The sequence below is a fragment of the Lacerta agilis genome, chromosome 1, assembly GCF_009819535.1.
Source record: "Lacerta agilis isolate rLacAgi1 chromosome 1, rLacAgi1.pri, whole genome shotgun sequence".
Taxonomy (NCBI): Eukaryota; Metazoa; Chordata; class Lepidosauria; order Squamata; family Lacertidae; genus Lacerta; species Lacerta agilis.
The window spans coordinates 65,827,165-65,834,299 of NC_046312.1; the positions used below are offsets into that span (position 1 = coordinate 65,827,165).

Below are 7,135 nucleotides of genomic sequence, written 5' to 3' on the forward strand. Positions count from 1 at the left end.
CTCCTTCGGTTGGTATACAGCTGTCTTGCCTTCTTCCCCAAAGCTCTCCAGGGATCATAACTGAATGCCAGCATTGATAGGTGACTTTTGTCAATGAAACTGGGAGACAGGGATGTACTGGCAGCAGTGGCTGAAAGTGAACAGTAATAGCATTGGAAGCTAGGATGTAAAAGACGCAACAAAGTCAGGAGAAAAGCCAAAGACAATGAAGTTGGATAAAACCTCTTGGGGACAGCTATGGAAGTGGTGGAGCTAGAGGGCTGGCCCCTGCTCTCCTTCATCACAACACTGATCACTTTGAATGACAGAAGAGGCTTGCTTATGTAACAGGGAGATAAGTTTTTCATTCTCTGAGATCACAGTGGTTGCTGCAGCCCAAGCCTACAGACTTCAAAAGCACACATGAACACTACGCTCACCACACATACTATTCATGCCAGCTTGGCCAATGGTCAAGGATGATGGGAACGGCAGAACATTAAGAACTGGAGAACTCCACGTTGGCTATCCATGCCCTAGGCAAACCTAACATGTACATTGGGTTGAACCTCCAGGTGAACTTACAAACAAATGTTTCTATCAAAACATGACAATAACAGAAAGCAATCTTAGGAATGAAGTTTTGAGGGGGGGGGGTGGCATGGGCTTTATTTGCATGCCATGTGCCCCATAGATGCAGCTGGCAGTAATTGCAGCAGTCACAATACTGTAGCTCTAAAAAAGCTGCCATGATTTGGGGGAAGCAGCACTATGTATGCTGGCCTCAAGTTGCAACAGTATGTTCTTAGATATACTAGGGTGTGTGTGTGTGTGTGTGTGTGTGTGTGTGTGTGTATTCCTTTTAAACTTATGTGTAAAAACCTTATCCAGAATGAAATTTTAATTAATTTCCCAGAGATGCTTTCAGCAGCAGAAGAACTGCTTGGTTTAATTAACACTGGTATCTAGGGCAGATGCTTTGTTTTGCTGTAAAAGCCTGAAGGATAATCCACCCCCCCCCCCCGTTGCGGTTTTCCTCTCTGAAAGTCCTTAGAATTTTCATAACGCTTATGTTTTATTTGTGTGTTGTTCCTTCTCCCCACCATTCAAATTCTTGGATCACAGAGTTCTTCGAAAGTATGTAGTACTAATTTTGGTTGTCAGGGCAGGCAGTGCTGTGGCTGACAGGCGTGAATCTCGGCTGGGAGGTTTTGTTCACCAACCCAGAGTGCTAACACCCTCTTACTGCAAGTGAGATTGGGGGGGGGGGGCTCAAGCAGAATCGGGAGGCTCTGGAAGCTGGGCCTTGAAGTGCAATGCAGGCTATATTTCACCACCACAACTGCATCCAGTATGTTTTGCAGACCTACTCTTTGCATTTCCCAAAGGTTGTGGGTTATGTTGTTGCTATATGGACAGTTATACCTCAGTCTAAACCAACTGTACCTCAGTTTAGACTCGAACTCCCATCAGCTCCATGTAGCTTAGGAATTATGGGAATTACAAAACCAGATTCCCCATCCCCGGCCCTCCAATTTAGCACCCCTCGGTTTCAGCCCAAGCCAAGCCATGAATACTTTCTCCAATGAACCTCAGAGACAGGGGCATGCTAAGCCATAGATGAGGAGAGGCAGTTTCTCTGCTCTGCTCCCCCACCTCCAGCACTATCTGCTGTATGCAGCAGGCCGAAAACCAGGCTCTTAGTATTTATACCAGGCCTATCCGATCCTGTGGCTTCTCGGTGTCTGTCAATGGCCAAGGGTGATTTTGCAACAGCTGCACTTCTTTCTGTGCCTCAGGAAGGCTCAGGCCTAAGGGCAACCAGTCTCTGAAAGCTCACTTGGTTATGTTCCAGGTAAGTCATGAAGTTTCTGCTTTCTCCTAGGGTTTCTGACAGCATCAACCAGCATTTCAGCATCTGTGGGGGGATCCCAGCATTTCAGCAGAGGCAGCAACAACAAAATTGATTTAGGCCCGAGGTATCCAATTTGTTCAGCATGGAACAGCACACTGAAATTACTTTCTTCTGCTCAGCAGAGCTAGCAGATAGCAAGGCAAGTACCTCAAGATCTGAGGAAATAGTTAGAGCTTCAGTCAAGCTTGTAGTAGCATTTTAAAGTACTGGGCAAATAACAAAAACTCATGTATTTTTAATTCAGCACATGGATTTCCACCCTCAGAGATGAATATGCAACCAAAAAAATTATATGTTCTTGTGTGGGCATGAATTATAATACCAGGTAGAAATAGGTCATTAAAAATGAAGCACAAACATGCCACGTTCGTTTTAAAATGATGAATTGTTTCATCAGTGGCTGCTGCACAGATGTAACCAAATTTGTCCAGCAAAATCTTTGTTGCTGCTGATTACGTGTGACCCAGATAGAACTTGATTTCTTATTCTGCCAACAAACCGAGTTTGTGGTTAGGTGGCGGCGGGAGGAACGACTCTATTTAAACTGAAGAAATTGTATGTGAAATTATTTCACCTGAAATGCAAACATAAAATCCCACGAGTTAGTTTCTTCAATTACTTTTCTGATCAAAGCAGCACTGAAAGTCTAATTTTCATGTGAAAATATGCAATAAAAGCAGGTTCTTTGCAGTGGATTGTGTAAATATATATATATGTTGTACCAGTAATTAACTGCCCTATGTTCATGATAATGTGCATGGATAATATATGTAAATTACCGGTAATCAGTGCAGGGTTACCAATCCTAATTGGTGTAATACGGGATTGGTGGTGGTTTAGCAATGGATATATTTTTGGAAAATATTTGCAACCAGCTAGATAGTATCAAAATGTAACATTTTGTTTACAGAAAACTCACATTGCTGACCCTTCATAATAATAAAATGGGCTGTTCTTCTTTCTCTCCTGTGATTCTAAACAAAATGAAATGGGTTACATTGAATGGTGACATTGTGCAAATGGAAAAAAAAACACATTTCATTTTATTCATTATTACATTTATATCCCTCCTTTTCCCCAAGGAGTGCAAAGTGGTATACAGTACAAACTTCTCCCCCTCTCCAGTTTATCCTCACAGCAACCCTGTGAAGTACAGTGGTACTTCAGGTTACAGACGCTTCAGGTTACATACGCTTCAGGTTACATACTCCGCTAACCCAGAAATAATGCTTCAGGTTAATAACTTTGCTTCAGGATAAGAACAGAAATCGTGCTCTGGTGGCGCAGCAGCAGGAGGAGGTCCCATTAGCTAAAGTGGTGCTTCAGGTTAAGAACAGTTTCAGGTTAAGAATGGACCTCCAGAACGAATTGAGTTCTTAACCCGGGGTAGCCATGTTGGTCTGCCGTAGTCGAAACAAAATAAAAAAAATTCCTTCCAGTAGAATCTTAGAGACCAACTAAGTTTGTTATTGGTATGAGCTTTCGTGTGCATGCACACTTCTTCAGATACCCGTGAAGTATGTTAGGCTGAAAGATATTGACTATCTCAAGGTTGCCCAGAGGGCTTCATGGGGATTTGAACCCTGGTTTCTCAGGTCCTAGTCCAGTACTATAAACAGTGGCTCTCAGTTGTGCAAAGTGGTTACCTTATTTTCACCCAAACTCTTACCTGCTGTAGCCCTCTGCACTATATCCTACACTGTTCCAGAGGGTGATATTCAACTAAGTTTTCCTCAGAGCAGATCCACTGGAATTAATGAGCATGTCTAAGTGAGGTCCATTAATTTCAGTGGGTCTGCTTAGGTTGAATAGCACCTGGAGAGTATCTGAACCCACAGGGGCAGCTCTTTCGAGGATGTGATGTGTAGAGAGATTGGCCAAAACCAGGTGCCCCAGTTTGTGTGAGTGGAAGTGCATCATTGGATACAACCCAATGATGATAATTAAGTTTTTGAAATTCTAATATTTTTTATTACTATTTTTAGTATTATTTATTGAGTTTGTATGCTGCCATTCATCCGAGATCACAGGACAGTTCACAACATAAAAATACAAAATGATAACACAAAATACATAATAAAAACAAGAACGAGAATGAAAGCGAACCAATAACACCCTCCCACAAACGCAATTAAAAGGACAGAATGTTAATCAGCCAAAGGCTTGCTTGAAGAGAAGTGTTTTTGCCTGGCACCTAAAGATACACAACCAAGGTGCCAGGTGAGCCTCCCTGAAGGATCGTACTTTTCTGTTACCAAAACCTGCCTTCCAAGAACAAAAATCTGCCTTTTCCTATACCAAAATCTGCCTTCCAAGAACAAGTACATGACTTTAAAGTACAATTCCGCAGAAAATGAAGGAACTGGAGACCTCGGGAAATTAACCTCTGAAGATCTGTAATCTTAAAAGCTACTTCTTAAAAAACCTTAAGATCTATAAATGAGAATCCCTATAATCAAAGCTCTTCAAAGAAGACACCTCAGCAAGTAAAAAGCCACTCATTAATATTTGTAAACGCAGAAGCTTTAGGCTAATTGAATATTAATTTCCCTTTTAATGCACTGGTCCTGGATAGTTTGGAATTAATATAGCATAATTAGGAATAAATGAATGATGCTTTCCTTTGAACATATTGCAGATCATGAGCTAACCCCTCTCCTTCTAGTGGCAAGAGGAGATTCCTTGCATCTCTAGTACTCCCTCAGCCCCCCTATTTCCTGTTCCTCCTCTGGAGGAACTATTCTAATATAAAACATGCTTCCCTGAAGAACAAGCCTAATATAAACCATTCTTTCCCAGAGTTTTTTTCCACAGGCATAAGAGTCACTCTGTGAGAATTGAGGATGAGAGAGAGAGAGAGAGCTGTTACTGACGTTTTTGATTTATAGTAGCGAGAATCGTGACTGAGGAAAGCTGATGAATAAGTTATCCTTGGCTGCTTTTGGTTGCCCATATAAAGATTGGTGGCTGGGGATGGGCAGTGTAGGTGTGAGCTGAAGTATTGGCCCTAACTTCATAGCTGTTTTCACTGCCTGAAAAACACTGGCTGGCAATTTTTCAAGAGCGCTGGGCTATAAATATGGGTGAAGTTTGCACATTGTACCAGGGGATGGGGAGGGGAGGAAGAGCACCCCCTGCCACATTGCCAAGGCAAAGCAGAGACACCACCTGTCTTTCTAGCACTATGTATGGTCACTTCCTGACTGCCGGTATTTGGAGTGGGCAGGGGATTCAAATGCGTACAGTGGTACCTCTGGTTATGTACTTAATTCGTTCCAGAGGTCCGTTCTTAACCTGAAATTGTTCTTAACCTGAAGCACCACTTTAGCTAATGGGGCCTCCCACTGCTGTTGCGCCTTTGCCACAAAATTTTTGTTCTCATCCTGAAGCAAAGTTCTTAACCCGAGTTACTATTTCTGGGTTAGCGGAATCTGTAACCTGAAGCATCTGTTACCAGAAGTGTCTGTAATCCAAGGTACCACTGTACTGGCATTTTGGATTTGTGCAATTAAAGTGGCTTAAAGTACTTTGTTGTCTTAGCACAACAGATACACTAAAAAAACAAAACAAAACATTTTGCAGTTAGGAAAGTGATGGGGAATGCACTAAAAAGTGTTGGATGAATGAATGATTAATGGGAAGTTGTGGAATCATAGTACAAGCAATGCAGGATGAACTGAGGATGGATGCTTATAGTCCTAGAACCTCCCAGCAAACAAATCTGAATGAATGCTTCATAAAGACCAGACATAGTCCACCCTCTGTGTAAGCGAATCAGAATGAATACTTAATAAACAGGTTGTCTGGAAGGAGTCCCATGCTGTGGGAAATTTTATGCAGCCAAACAGGATGTGTACACTTGTGAAGAAATCCATGACATGGAGCCTGAAAAGCAGATTGAGAGTATATGGGTAAAAATTGTCGGAGAGAGAAACAACAGTGAACTTACTGTGGGTGTCTGCTATAGACTGCCAAGCCAGACAGAAGACTTGGGTGATGCCTTACTATAGCAGATTACCAAACATTCAGGGAAATGCTGTGGACATAGTGTATCTTGACTTCAGGCAGGCTTGTGACAAAGTCCCCCATAATGTTCTCGCAAGGAAGCTGGTAAAATGTGGGTTGAACGAGGTAACTGTTAGGTGGATTTGTAGCTGGTTGACTGACCGAACCCAAAGAGTACTCATTAATAGTTCCTCTTTATCCTGGAAAAAAAGTGACAAGTGGGATGCTGCTGGGTTCTGTCCTGGGCTTGTTGTTGTTCAACATCTTTAGAAATGACTTATATGAAGAAATTGAGGGGATGCTCATCTACTTTGCAGATGACACCAAACTGGTATGGGTAGCTAATGACGCAGAAGACAGAATAAGAATTCAAAATTCTTTGTAGTTCCTCACACATGTGAGACTTCAGGATTAATTGGTATTCACCAGTTATTTCCCAACAACACATGCTTCACAGCAAAGTGCAGGAAATGATACTCAGTTGCCTAGGCCATTCTGTGACCCTGCCTTACTGTGTCATGCTGGAATCCGTGCAGCACACCAGAAGATAAGGATGCATATGTTGCTGTTGTTAATTCTGCTGCCTGGTCAAAGATTGATTGATTGATCCTATAGTAGGCATCTATTTTCCAGCACTGTGCATGGATCCCAGCAATAACAGGAAAAAATAAGGGATTTGTCAAATTGCAGTAGCAAGGAACGCTTCCTACTTCCATTGCTGGGTTTGGGACCCTGGTCAATCAAGGGAGTGGCAGCTCACTTCTGTTGCCATGCTTCTAATGTGGCTGTGAGAACTCATGGAAAAAGGGACATATTTGTGAAGGATCCACCCACATCTACTTTGCACCAATTTTTCCATGGGAACCATTTCAGGTTTGGGTGAGGAAGTGGGCTAAGAGATTTCAGTTGAGAGAGGGAAAACTCACAGCAAGATTTTGTGTTTATTATAAGTAATATAGTTTAAAAGTAACTGTTTGTACTCCTGATGAAGAACCATGTGCTAGCTGGTTGGAATAAGCAAATTTCTTTTGTCCTGAATAATCCTTTGGCACAATGGAATTATAAACAAGGTGAGAAAATCTGTTAAGGCAAGGTATAATGTGTGAAGGAGCATTGAAAGAAGGTGAGGAAACCTGCAGTCTCCATGGCACTGGGGGCAGCAGCTGCGTACATTTCATTTTCAGCACATTACATCCATTTACACAACCAAGCAGTGCATGTGACAGAATGCCACGG

At 42.3% G+C, this 7,135-nt stretch overlaps 1 long non-coding RNA gene across 1 annotated transcript; it reads left to right on the forward strand.

Moving 5' to 3' along the window:
- The first annotated feature begins 1,241 nt into the window (after positions 1–1,241).
- Positions 1,242–2,587, forward strand: LOC117060846. Its single transcript, XR_004428040.1, has 2 exons — positions 1,242–1,330; positions 1,865–2,587. It is a non-coding gene; the product is annotated as an uncharacterized LOC117060846 (long non-coding RNA).
- Positions 2,588–7,135: the final 4,548 nt, after the last annotated feature.